Below are 14,691 nucleotides of genomic sequence, written 5' to 3'. Positions count from 1 at the left end.
GATTTCCAGTTGCCCAAATTGACAAGACTTTATGCTGTGTCCAGCACAAAGAGTGCTTGCAAATTGGTGGTGAGGACATTGCCCTCATTCACCCCATGCCGCTCTCAGTACCGATCCTCTGCACCTCAGTCAGCAGAGCTCATGGAGCTGCTCATCCCTCCTCTCTCTTTTATCCTCCTCGAACAGCAGGCAGGGACGGTTGGGATTTGTTATAAAAATGGGAACAACTACCCAGGAGGCTGAGGCTGGAGGATAGATTGAGTCCAGGAGGTCGAGGCTGCCGTGACCTGGATCACACCACTGTACTCCGGCCTGGGCAACAGAGCGAGACCCTGCGTCAAAGAAACGAAAGGCAAAAATAGGAACACCATCTCCATTTTTTTTTTTTTTGTTACTCCAAAAGCAAAATGAGGGTTTCAGATTTGCTTTGTTTTTTCACCTGGAGGGTTTGACGTGGGCACAATCTTCTTTTCCCCCTCCCCTTCCAGTTCAGCGTCTCCATCCAGTGTGGTCCCCCTGCATCAGGCATGACAGTGCTCCCTGCGGAACAGGGGAGCCATCAGGAATAGGTCCATAGACGTGAAGGTGCTAGCCATATTCTCCATCACTTTCACCTCCTCCCTCCCAGCCAGCCCTTTCTTGCCCTGTGTCCCACCCTTCAGAACTCTATGGTGGTGGAGCTAATGCCGCCAATCCTCAAACATCCAAGTTGATAATCATTCCATATGTCACTCCTGTGGAGGGAATGTGCATTTTATCATGGTCTCTGAAGCATTCGTATTAGGAATTAAAATCTAGCGTTAAAGGGTCAGGTGCATTCAGTAGCAGGTAAGTAGGGAATGCATGTGGGGAAGGCACAGTTGGCCCCTGAGCTGGTCTCATATGTGTGGCTGTCCAGGTGATAATATTTCAAAGAGTAGTGAAGGGTCCTTTGTCCTCACTGCCCTGCTGCTGTTCTCTGCTATCCTGCCTGAACCAGCCTGGACCTTCAGCGAGGTCCGTGCAAAGACTCCATCCCTAGATGACCACTTTGTCTGGTATGGTATGTTTCTGCATTAAGTTGTTGAACAACAGTGCAAGTAAATTAAGGTCCATGGAAAAAAAAGCCATTTGAATGATGAGCTTGCTACAATAATCTATGTGCACAAAGATACCCAGATTGGCTGGCTCTTTAGGGGTTGGGTCTTCAGAATAAGCATCTGGGTGGCTCGGCCACGTGAGTCTGTATTCACTGGGCCACCAGCAGGGTGGCCAGGGCAGGAGCTCAAATGCTTTCTGGGAGGGGCTTTTGGTGGCTTGTTCCCCCACAACATACAACCACTGGTTCTTATGAGATTAGAAAAGGCTTAGACCCTGTTCACCACCGAGGCCCAAAGTAGAAAAGCCACATCCTGAAAAGGAGGCAGAAGAAAGAGGCAGACCTGGCCCAAGAAGGGACCTTGGCTAGGACTCTGTCCACTCTGTAGCCAGGGAGGCTCCTTTCTGCACTGCAGCTGAATAAATGACAAGTGCGATCCACTAGGACACTGCCCACTACATGGCCTGGGAGGCCCCTTTTCACACCAGAGCTAAACAAATGCAGAAGTGTGATCCACTAGGACACTGCCCATTACGTGGCCTGGGGAGCCCCTTTCCACACCACAGCTAAATAAATGCAGAAGTATGATCCTCTAGCTCTCCATGCAGTGGCCACATGGAACATGGGGCATTTCCAGGGCAGAGGTCCAGGAAAAGCAGTGAGGGCCCATCCCTACCCAGGACTGGGGTCTGATTTCCTGCAACCATGCCAGTCAGCGTCCCTAACCACTAAGATGGGGATAACATGTGGGGTCCACTCACTGGGTGTGTGCTCCCAGCCTTACCACTTTGCTCAACTGTAAAGTGGGACTGATAACCCCATAGGGTTGTTATGGAGATTAAAGGGTTTCTACTTGTAAAGCACACAAAACAGTGCCTGGCACATCACAAGGACCATGGAAGCGTTAGCACAGGCATTCGTGTTAGTGGTACCATGAGCGTTAGCACTATTAGTATTAGCATCAGCATTACTATTGGCATTCGCACTAAGATTATTACTAGCGTTAGCATTATTTTACTCTTAGTATTAGCATTAGTATCAATGTTCCTATTAGCATTAGCGTTACTAGTGATATTAGCACTATTACTAGTGTTACTATTAGCATTACTGTTATTAGCATTAGCACTAGCATTAGTGTTACTATTAGCATTAGCATCACTACCTGTATAATTATAGTATTAGAATTAGCATTAGTGTGTGTTGTTATTAGCATTATCATTAGTGTTAGCATTATTACTAGTATTAGCATTAACATCTGGTATTACATCAGCATTAGGATCAGCATTAGCAGTGACATTAGTATTAGCACTAGCATTAATAATATTACCAGCATTTGCATTACTATTGGTATTAGCATTAGCACTACTATCAGCATCTAGCATTTGCATTACCACTGGTATCAGTATTAGCATTAGCATTAGCATCCATGTTACTATTGCCATTACTGCTGGTGTTAGTATTAGCATTTGTATTGGTGTCAGTGTTACTCTTAGCGTCAGCATTACTGCTCACATTAGTACTAGCATTAGCACTGGCGTTGGTGGTACTACTGGCATTAGTGTTGCTATGGGTATCAGTATCAGCACCAGCCTGCATATCAGCATTAGCGCTCTGCATCCTCGAGCAGGGAGAAAGACCCCACGCAGCACGTCAGAACTGGTGGCAACATGTGTGGCTTCTCTTGTGTCTACTGAATTGGAGAGTCACCTGGGGGCTGTCACGGTGGACAGATGCCACACGGGAGACAGAGAAGCTGCATCCCATGTCCCATGGCTGCCCTTATTGGAAGTTCCACCTGTTGTGACTCCTGCCTCTGTCCAATCATGTCTTCTGTTCTCTTTGACTCCTTCCCAGAAGACGCTCCTGCAGGGCCCTCCAAGCTCTGGGGACCTGACTTTATCAGCCTCTCCAGGGAGGACACCTGTTTTCTTCCCCCGTTCCCCGCAGCCCTGCGCGGGTCCTGGTGGTGGCTCTAACTTCCAGGCCGAGTTCGCCTGCAAGGTCTTGGGGGTGCCCCTCCCCCTCCCCAGAATGGCATCACGAGGCCCGGGCCTCCATGCAGACCTGTCCTGTGCCGTCTCAGCCGCCCAAGCACCCCCTGCCAGCGGTGGGGCACATCCATCCCAGGAGGCCGGGACCTCGGGGAGAGCCCCCCCACGCTCCATTTCTGTCCTCCCCGCGGGCTCTGTGGGTGGAATGCGCCGCTTCCCACGTGCTGCCCTTGTCGTTGACATTCTGATGCAGTCTGTAATCAACGCAAGCTTCAGCTCCTCTCATTACTGGCTCTTGAAGGGATTCTTCAGACTCAGCAAGAACAGCCGCCTCGTCAGAGGACAGCATCTGCTCCCCCCGACCCCGCCCGCCGCCCGCGACAGACAGGGGGGTGCGCATTTGCATTCGGGTGCTCAGCCCGGGAAGGTGCCCGGGAGGTGCGGCCTGCTCTGCCGCTCCTGTCCGGGCTCCGTGGACTCTTCCCCTCACCTGAACCACAGGTGGCTCCTGTCCTGGTTCTGGGTCACGGAGCTGCAGGGTTCTCATGGGGACACTGGGCACTACGGTCCCCACTCCACCTTTACAACATGGACTCTGACCAGAGAATGGGACTGGGGGCAGGAGTGTGTCCTCATACATTTACGTAATTTAAACCCCACATGTTCCCAAAAAGGACCTATCGCAATGCAATTACAACCCACGTATCATGATTAATTAAAAAACTAAACGGACCTTAAGAAATGCGTACGTGTGCACACACATGCAAGCATGTCTGGTGGAGGAGAAACGTGCAGAATTGCAACAGTACCAGAAGCTGGCAGGGACACAGGCAAGTGCTGTAAGATCTGACGTGATTTTAAAGACGGGGCTGTAGGTTCAACTCTGATTGTAGTAGCAGCGAAAATGAAAAAGGAGTTGTGACATTTTCCAAAGTTTATTTTTGTTTTGAGCTAAAGTCACACCAGTGGCAAGGTCAAGAAAAGGTGACTGAAGAAGATCTCAGTGCTCAGAAGGGGACACAAGGTGGGTGCAGCCAGGCGGCAGCCAGGCCATCATGATGGTCCTACAGTTAGCCAGGCAGACGCAGCCTGGCAGCACCCACAGAGGACCCTGCGATTTCAGGCCAAAGGAATTCTTCAAGGGGAGATATAAAAGAGACAGCTTTTTAGTGTCTTGGCTTAATGGAGAGATAAAAGCAAAACATCTAGAAGAATAGATGGGTCTGAGCAACTTGTCCCAAGGCACAGTCGGTGGGAGGCAGAGCCTGGCCTCGATCCTGGGTCTCCTGACACTGTGCCCAAAGGGCAATGCCAATCCCAAGCTGCTTCCAGCTGCCATGCCTCTCCAAGCCACACCCGTCCCTGTGGCATTTCTCTGTTCTCTGGGTTCAATCGATGATAATGTCATGGATATTTGAATTCCATTGAGGTAATTTCTAGTTTGATACTTTCCCACTACGAACATTTAAGGCCCATTAAGGAGGCTTCAGTTACCCATGTTTTCAGTGGTTTTCACAGCTACCTAAAACAAACAAGAAAGGATCTATAAGTGTTTTATTTTTGGTGTAATTTCGAATTCATCTGTTGCCTCGTTTGAGACTAAGAATTAAAAGATTAAAAACAGACTTCCTAAGGGACAGTAACCAGGTAAGCCACAGTGGGTGTTCTTTCCATAACACTGAAAATTTATTTGGTTTAAGAGGCAGACATCTGAAAAGTAAACAGAGAAAAGCTCCCTAAGGGGGACCACATGGTAGGCTGAAGCAAAAGTTTTCTCAATAAAAACAGAATTTATTTGGTTTGAGAGGCAGACATTGGAGTAGCAAAGGGAGATGTTACAAAAAATATAACCTGTCCCACCACAGAGAAAATTCTGTGCAAGGCATGGCCATCACTCAGAGATCTGCCCTAAATTTATAGAAAATATAGGCCAGAAAGGGATAGAATTGAAACTGAGTTGTTTGTTATTCTCCTGAAGAGGGAAGAGCAGCTAAAATCACCTTGATTAGTTACGAGCCCCTGACATTCAGTGGAATAGCTGTGCCAATGGGACACTTTACTATTACACTGTCCTGGGTTTCTTTTCTTTTTTTTCCCTGCTGTGGGACAATGGTTTGATTAGACTGTATCAGCCCAGAGTCCCCTGCCCAATCAGAATTCAAAAGTTCCTGCTACCGGAGATACCAAAGGATCCATTTCTTCATGTATATAAAAAAATAAACCCACAATTTATATGTTGAAGGCTTTTTTAGTAACATATGCACATGTAAAAAAATTCAAAAATTATAAAAATTATAGAGCAAAAAAGGATTTTCCTTCCACTGCCATCCCGTTGCCAACTGGAACCCTTCATGGAGGTGGCTGCTGGGTTCTTCCAGAGATGAGTTACACATACGCGGGTGTGCGGCGGGCACACGGTGGGCACGCACACCAGCGCACGCACTCCCCCCTTACGTCGCATGCTCTGTATGTCCTGCATGAACAACAGTTATAGCAGAATTTTGTTTCATATAAAAGCATCTAAAATGGCTCCGTTCTTCACACCTGTATGACATTTCATTGCGTAGCTATAGCGTGACTTGTTTGACCTGTTCCCTCTGCTGTTCTCAATCTTTGCAATTAAAATCAGTGCTACATTGAGTGTCGTTTTATGTATGCCATTCTCATGTATAGGACGAATCATTAGAAGTGGCATGGCAGGGTCAATGGTATGAGAGATTTCAGTGTTTATAGCTCTTACCAGGATTTTCCCCTCAAAGCTTTGCCTATTGCAGTCATCTCTGCACTGCAGGGCCCGCTTCCCCCGCTCTTTTTTTTTTTTTTTTTTTTTTTTGAGACGGAGTCTCGCTCTGTCGCCCAGGCTGGAGTGCAGTGGCCGGATCTCAGCTCACTGCAAGCTCCGCCTCCCGGGTTCACGCCATTCTCCTGCCTCAGCCTCCTGAGTAGCTGGGACTACAGGCGCCCGCCACCTCGCCCGGCTAGTTTTTTGTATTTTTTAGTAGAGACGGGGTTTCACCGTGTTAGCCAGGATGGTCTCGATCTCCTGACCTCGTGATCCGCCCGTCTCGGCCTCCCAAAGTGCTGGGATTACAGGCTTGAGCCACCGCGCCCGGCCAAACTAAGCCCGGCTCTTAACAGAATAATATGTCATCAGGTGCTTTAATCTTTGTCTAACTGACAGATTTCTAAGCATTATTTCCTTGTATTTTTAATGCATACTTCTCTTATTCTGAGCGATAGTTTCTTTTTATATATCTAAGAGTTATTTGGATTTCCTTTTCAATGAAGTACATGCTTGGAAAAATTGCCAATTTTTCTATTGTATTTTTTGGTTGTTTATTTGAAAACCCCTTTATAGAAAAAATTTGTCTCTTTTCTGTTATGTCCTGCAAATATTTTCTATTTTCCTACTTTGAATTGGTTTTTGACTGTATTTCCCACACTTTTCCTTATAAAGATTATATTTTTGAGTATTATACCAATTTTTATGGCTTCTGATTTTTGTATCATACACTAAGATTTAAAGAAACCATCCCATATTTTCTTAGACTATTCTTATATTTGGGGTTTTATGTGTAAAATTGTATCATTCTAAAATTTACATCCGTTGAAGAAGTGAGCAGTGCTGTAACTTTATGTTTTTTCCGATGCCAACCCACTTATTACAACATTAATAACGAGACCATTCATCTTTCTCTCTACTGATTTGAATTTCCCCTTTTATTCTACATGAAATTCTATATGTATTTGGTCCTATTAATGGACTTTGTCTTCTGTTACATTGATCTATTTATCTATTCATGTACCAGTGTAATGCAGTTTGATAGTTACAGCTTGATTCCTTCCCATTCATTTCTCTTCTGCAAAGTTGTCCTGGCATAATACTTTCTGCAGGTTTGCCTTTCTTTTCTTTTTTTTATGAACTGAACTGAATCTACCTGATTTTTTTTTGCATCCTTTTATTTTTGAAATTTCTGAGTCACTGTTGAGGTGTGCTTCTTGTGTATTATATTGGCTGCCATGGTATACTATTAATATACTCTACCTGATCTTTTTCTTTAAATATAGGAGTTTATTACATGTCTATTTCTTAACTAACCGATGTTTGCTTGCAGCATTGATCCACATTTGGTGTTGCTGTCATCTTCATGTTTGTGTGCCTCTCAAAATAATAATATGTTGAATTCGAATCCCCAATGTGTCGTTGTTGAGAGGTGGGGCCTTTGGGGGGTGATGAGGTCATGAGGGTGGAGCCCTGTGAATGGGATTAGTGCCCTTTTAGAGAACGAGCTTATTTATCCCTCTTGAGTTTCCACCACGTGACGGCACATAGAAGGTGCCATCTATGAGGAATAGGCCCTCACCAGGCACCGAATCTTCTGGCACCTTGATTGTGGACTTCCCAGCCTCCAGAATGGTGAGCAATGAAGTCATGTTGTTTATAAATTGCCCAGTCTCAGGTATTTTGTTACTGCAGCCCAAGACATATGTCAGGCTTTGGATATTTACTGATTCTTTTTTTTCATAGTCTGTCATATTATTTTGTTGTGTGTTTTGCTTTGGTGTGTTTTGTGTGCTTATAGATTTGTTTTTATTTCAGTAAAGTTTTTTGAATTATATCTTGCAATATTTTTATGTCCTGTTATTTTAGTTCTCTTCAGGGATGCTCATGTATGTGTGTCAAGAGCTTTCTTTTGTCTAGCTTTAAAACCTAACATTCTGTCCCTGTCTTTTTTGCTTTGTGCAGTAGTTCTATTTCATTTTCACTTCTCCGTGTCCCTCACTGTGTTCACAGACATGTCTCATCTCCTTTGTGCTGTTTTTTATACGACTTCTGGTCTGTGGTGATTTTGTGTTCTGCTCATTTCTGGAATGTCTCCAGCTCCTGATCCATTCTGATGGCGGTCTTACTTTGTGTTCATAACCACTAACTTCACGTGTCACTTCCCTCCCCACCTCACTTATAGCAAAACTCTACAAAACGCTTTTCTATCCTTGTGTGACCTTCCTCTTCTCCCATTTTCTTTTTAGCTCACTCCAATCAGCCATTTAGCCTTCCACCATTCCATGGAAATTGCTCCTCCTCAAGCCACCAAAGGTCTGGAAATTGTCAAGTCCAGGCGTAGATTCTCAGTTCTTACCTGACTCCACTTATCAGAGGTTTTCACTCATATGCTCACAGCCTGCTTCTTAAAAAAAACATCCATGTGGCCTCCAGGATATCCATCTCTCTATGTTCTCAACCTACTTCACTGGTCTTCCTTCTCAACTTCCTTTTATGGTTCATCTTTTGGCCCCTAAAATTGTCTTGTCCTAGGGCTTCCTTTGGTCCATTTCTCTTCTGTGTGTACCTTCATTCTCGTAGTGATTTCATTTGACCTGGGAGCTATATTATAATACTATAGGCTAAAAGATATGCAGAATCACACGTTGAGCCCACATGTCTATGCTGAAGTCTAGAGTTACATTATCTGCATGCCTTACACCATCATTTGTTTGTTTTTTGACATTGCAAGCTTGATAGATCAGAAGCCTGATCTCCACCCCTTTCCTGCACTCCTCCTTTTGATGTCTTTCCTACTTGGAAAGTGAACCCAAACCACTAGAAGAATGCAGTTCTTGAAACAATGACCACTCTTGGGCTGTGCCTGGAAAATAAGGTGTTGCCCTGGGACTGCCACTGGTCAAAGGGTCCTGGGAGTGGCAGTGATGGACCAGAGCTATTGGAACAATGCAAGCCTATGCCTTCAACTGCTCAGGTCCAAACTCAGACTTATCCACAACTTCAGTCTTTCATATCTCACATCCAATCTGTCTGCAATTCTTGTCAACTCTACCTGCAAAGTATACCCCAAACTTAACCACTTGTAATCATTTCTAACACCACCATTGGGTCCAACCCATTCATATAAAATGAAGCAAACATGTGTCTGATAGTTCTGTGATTAAAGTCTGTGCAGATTTAATTGCATGTGCATCGTTTCTGTTGCCTTTTGTTCATGGTGTCTTGCTTTCTTGTGCACTTTTTGTTTTGGAGTCTGAGCTCACATTTCTTGGAATTTTATCTATGGGGATTTTCTGAGGCCTGGTTTGAAGTCAGGCTCTTGTGGAGAGGATTTTCATTTGCTTCTTCAAATGCCTGGGTTTACTCCTAAGCCCAATTAACCAGAATAAAAATGCTGGCTTGAGATTTAATGGGCCACTGGATAAAACAAATTTGAAAGACAAACTTGCATGGGGACAACTTTTAGTTTCAAAAACTCACAAGAGGTATTTTCACCTCTTCTACTCAAGATGGAAAATGCCTGGTCTCCTGAGAGGTATTTTTCCTAAATGATTCGTCTGAAGTCCTTTAATAAGGACAGTGAAAGTTCATGGGGAGAGTTCCTTTAAACACCTCAGTCTGCCTTGAGCACCGTCCTCTTTCCTCCAATCCTGGGAAATGACGGGAACCAAAGGTCAAGTCCACCTGGTTTATCAAGTCCACAATTAGCTTCTGTCTTATTCTTTCTTCTCTATTAGGCCTGATGAACCAAGAGGTCCCTGGCTGATGCCCCCATCCCTGACCCCTCTGGCACCTGCCTGGGACACTCCTACCCTCATTCCTCTGCTGGCTCAGTAGAGCCATTTTTTAAGGACTGCTGCTCACTCTTTTGGGCATGATAATGGCCCCATCTCTGGATCCTGTAACCCTGTCTGCTTTTCAATTTCTAATTCTGCAGTAGTCCTGTCTCTTAAGTGAGATCTGTCTCCTGATTCTTCCCAGTCCCCCTTTATACTGCCATTTGTGAGAAGAACATCACGCTTCACAAGAAGATCCTGAGTTGTGGCATGGAATAGCTTGAACTTTGCTTTTCAGTGGCCGGCGATGACCTGAGCCCTGTGCTGACAGAAGTTGCTTGACCATTATAGGTTTGTAATGTGGTACTTTGTAATCTCACATGGCACTCCAACAAGGGCCCTGCAGAGTTTCTTCTGCAGTGACTTATATATACTCATGAAATTTATACTCAGAAAATAGAATGAGTGTCTGAAGAATATCCCATGACAGTCACAGAAACAGCAAACCCCTGCTGACAGTCCTTTCAGATAGAAACCAAAGAAGCAATCACATGTGTCTTACCCTGGGGATTCCATGCCACGTTCACCTCACAGTGGCCTGTTCTTTTCCAGAGCTTTGGAAGGTAGTTGAAGAAAGAAAACATATCGATCACAGTTTTAAAAAGAGATAGGGCAAAAAACTAGAAAAAAAAAGAAGGCGCTATACTAAAAAAAAGCCAGGAACATTGTGAAATTGTGCATGCTTTACAGTTGTCTTCTATGTTTATATTCTGTGCCACACATTTCTAGTGTTGGTAGGTCTTGAAAGATGGCTCTGTTTAGGCAACTGTATAGAGATGACTGGCACTTGGAGTTGCTTCAATATAAGCCCTTGAAAATGAGTACGCAGAAACCTTGTTATTGTTATTTTTATATTATTATTATTATTATTATTATTATTATTTTGAGATGGAGTCTCGCTCTGTCGCCCAGGCTGGAGTGCAGTGGCCAGATCTCAGCTCACTGCAAGCTCCGCCTCCTGGGTTTACGCCATTCTCCTGCCTCAGCCTCCCGAGTAGCTGGGACTACAGGCACTCGCCACCTCGCCCGGCTAGTTTTTTTGTACTTTTTAGTAGAGACGGGGTTTCACCGTGTTAGCCAGGATGGTCTCGATCTCCCTACCTTGTGATCCGCCCGTCTCAGCCTCCCAAAGTGCTGGGATTACAGGCTTGAGCCACTGTGCCTGGCCTATTTTTATATTATTTTTAAGCTGACTTCTGGGACATATTCCTATGGAGCCTGAAGTTTTGTGGCACGTAGATGAGGAAATGAATGGTTGTGTCAGGCTCTTACCACCTTCTCCTCCTCTTCCAAGCTGGTGCACCCTGTCATTCAGCTGGGTCACACAAGCCCTGGTGGTGAAATTCGAGGTTTAAAAAAAGGGAAGGGTCACTTCTCAAAGATTCCAGGCAGGACCAGTGCTCAGTCAGTTCATGAAGTGGTCTGATTTTCTGTGGTACCCTTCATCTCCTCTCTTTTTCTCTTGTTCTACCATCTTGCTACATCTTCTAATTCCTAAGGATGTACCAGCTACTTTTGCCATGTATCTCACCAATGTTTTCTTACTATTGCATATGAGTAGCTAATTTCTATCCGAATTTCTAGATAGATATAGGAACTTGAGCTGAGCTTCTCCTTTCTTTGACTCTGATGGTAAAACAGGATAATAAGCACCTATTTGCAAGTACCAGGTAAAACAGGAGGATTCTAAGAAATGAATAGCTCATAAACTGAATATTCAATAGGATTTTGCTAGTGCACAAGGATGCATAACCTATTAAAAGTATGAATGAAAGAGAAATGCCTTGGTTTCAACTTGGCCATTCTCCCCTTTGCCAACTTTTGAAAAACGGAGCTCAACATTAGTTACTGAACACATAATTATTATGCCTGTAGTTTCTCCTTCTAAAAAATAATTGTGTTGAAAAATGTAAAGATTCATTGCAGTCACAACCTCTATTTAGTTAGTTGGAGTGGATTAGTAACCTATGACTACATAACAAATTACCACAAACTTTGTGACCTGAAAGAACATTTGTTATCTCATAGATTCTATGGATCAGGAGTCAGGCATGGCTCAACCAGATCCTCTGTTTCTGGGTCTCACAAGGCTGTAGCCAAGGTGTCATCCAGGGCTGCGGTCTCATCTGAGACTCGACTGGGGAAGGATCTGCATCCAAGCTCACTCACATGGCTGTTGGCAGAATTCAGTTTCTCACTGCCTGTTGGCCAGAGACCATCCTCAACTCTTTTCCAGGAGGGCTTCTCCAACATGACAGCTTGCTTCATGAAAGCATGCTGGACAAGAAGTCCAGAGAGAGAGTGCCACAGAGATGGAAGCAACAGTCTTTTGTCACCTCATCACAGAAGTGACATCTCATCAATTTCGTCTTATTTTTCTTGTTAAAAGGAAGTCTTTAGGTGAGGATCACACTTAAAATAAGGGGATATATCACAGAGACGTGAAGAGAAGGGGTCTTGAGTTACTGAAGGCCATCTTGGAAAGACATCTGCCACAGCAAGGTCTGCCTGCATTTCACCCCAGTTTCTTGTTCTTTAGCAGTTTTCATCTGGTCCTGGCAAGGCAGGGCAGCCTGCTCCTCAATGCCTTGGAACTCTGTCATGAGAACAGACACTTTGGGCTTTTCCTTCCTGCCTCCCTCAGTCCAGGAGTGGGTTGGGAGGGAGCAAGAAGCTAAGGAAGTGTGAGTCCAGTAGCCCCACTGGTTCAAAGCAAGCCCAGGAATGCCTCGTCACCATCAGAACAGGTTCTCAGTGTTTGAGACAAACGCTATAGCCTTGGCACAGGGCTGGGGATTTTATGTACCCCAGTAATCCCCATAAAGTCCTGTGTCTTTAATTAGACAACCCACAGAAACTCTTAAAGTGGATGATTAAATAGGAGATAATTAATGACTTTCCATGGAAACCTGCTCATTTGCCAGTGGAAATCATTGGCTAGAGAGTTGCCTGAGTGCTCATGCCGGCTAGAGAGTCTGCGTCCTAATCTTCCAAAAGGCTGGGAACCTCCTGCTTCTGAAGCCCCTGGCATCTTACCCCTGCTGCACGCAGGTTGAGCACCCCTGTGTGACTCCATGGGCTGGTCTCCCCTGGGAAAGACTGTGAGACCTCTGGGGCTCCAGGCTGACATTGTCACTGCTCCACTAATAGCCCAGTGGGAGGGGGATGCATTGTTGCCACAGCACACACCAGCAAGCAGAGGCCAGGGCACGGGGGCTTGCCAGGGAGTTGCCCTGTTCCCCACAACCCAGAAAACCCTTGAGCAAACTTTTCACTGATAATGGCTTTGCTTTAGACTTTGGGATTGAGCCTTCACCTGTGAAAAGCTTAGCCTACTTCTCAACCAATGGAAACAATTGTGAGTGTGTGTGTGTGCATGTGTGTGTGTATAACAGACAGTGAGAGAGAGAGAGGAGAGAGAGATATTCAGATATAGAGAAAGATGGAAGATGTAGAGAGAGATAGAGATGGAGAGACAGAATCAGAGAGAGAGAGACAGAATCAGAGAGAGAGAGACAGAATCAGAGACAAAGACAGAAAGAGGCAGACATGGAAAGGCTTAAAGACAGAGAGAGCAGAGACAGAAAGAGACAGAGTCCGAGAGAGACAGAGTCAGAGAGAAAAAGACGCAAAGACACGGATACAGAGATAAGAAAAACAGACAGAGAGAGATGCAGAGACAGAGGAGAGGGGGAGGAGAGGAGAAGGAGAGAAAAGAGGAGAGCAAGTGAGAATACAAAATAAGATGGTTGTTGCCAACCTGTGGCGTTTTATCCCAGCATTATCACTGACACTGATAAAGGGTGAGCCAATGCTCCTGAAAACAGCCCCGGGGTGGTGCAGCCCCTCCTGTGAGTAGCTGGCTACAGTTGGCATTGCTCCAAATTAAAGGGCAATTGTAACACAATTGAATGTATCGCTGTTACAATGAAAGAAATGCACCAAGAATCAGAAGCAAAGGTGTCTGCCTATGATTCTTCTGGAGAACAGCCTATTTTTTTACTCATAGCTATTATCCTAAATGGGGCCTCTTAGTACATGAAAGTCAAGAAACACTAAAGGTTTCACGTAAGTGTGACAAATCAACACATTACATTCTGATAGACATTTGCCCACTGGTTCAATAACATAACTTCCTAGGCAGTTACTCCTTATTGCTTTGTGGTTGATCAGCGGAGTTGTTGATTTGCAGACTTAAGTTGTGATGACATTTTTAATGAAGCTTCTGCTGAGTTTTTGCTCAGAATCTTAATTTTGGCTCAGAGGAGTCATGTTAATACAATCAGCTGAAATGCCCTTCCCTGCAGTTAGGCCTGTCCCCATGGTTGGGCCTCTCGTGCTTCCTGCACAGCCTGTGTCTCGTGGGTTCGCTTGGTCATTGTTGCCTTCTCGTAGGAGGAGTGAATGATTCGGCCTCAGCACCATCCACTAAGTTGGAAGCTGGAGGGAATCTGCCTTTCTTCTTGCCTCAAGCACCCCCAGGTCCTGAGCATTTGACCCTTTCTACAAGCAGAGGAAAGCCATGTACAGAGCAGCTTCTGTAAAAACCCGTTGTGCTTCTCCTCCCTGTTCACTAACCACAGCTTGGCCTACTGCAATTCAGGATGAGGCCTGAACATAGAGGCTACCGGGTAGCTTCTAGGTAGTACCCATGGTGTGGGTCCAGGGAAGGGGAGGGGAAGCTGGTTTTCAAATGGAAACGAGATTTGAGTCTAGTTATCCCCAGTCACCCGGAGTGTATTGAGCACTAGTTATGTGCAAGGCACGAAGCTTTGTGGCCAAAGAAAATAAGTCTCTGCCCTCAAGCAGATCTTAGAAATGGAGGAAATCCTATGTAATGGGAAGATGCTACTCATCGTTATGTCTGGGGCAGGCTCTTCTCTGGAACTAGCACAGGGCCAGTGTCCCCATTCAGGTGCACGAACCTGCCAGGATTGCCGCAACCGAGTCCTGCAGACTGTGGGGCTTGGACAACTGGGATTCCTTCTCTCACCATCCTGG

The sequence above is a fragment of the Macaca mulatta genome, chromosome 3, assembly GCF_049350105.2.
Source record: "Macaca mulatta isolate MMU2019108-1 chromosome 3, T2T-MMU8v2.0, whole genome shotgun sequence".
Classification (NCBI taxonomy): Eukaryota; Metazoa; Chordata; class Mammalia; order Primates; family Cercopithecidae; genus Macaca; species Macaca mulatta.
The sequence above is the reverse complement of the archived record's forward strand: the minus strand, read 5'-3'. Positions refer to the sequence as shown.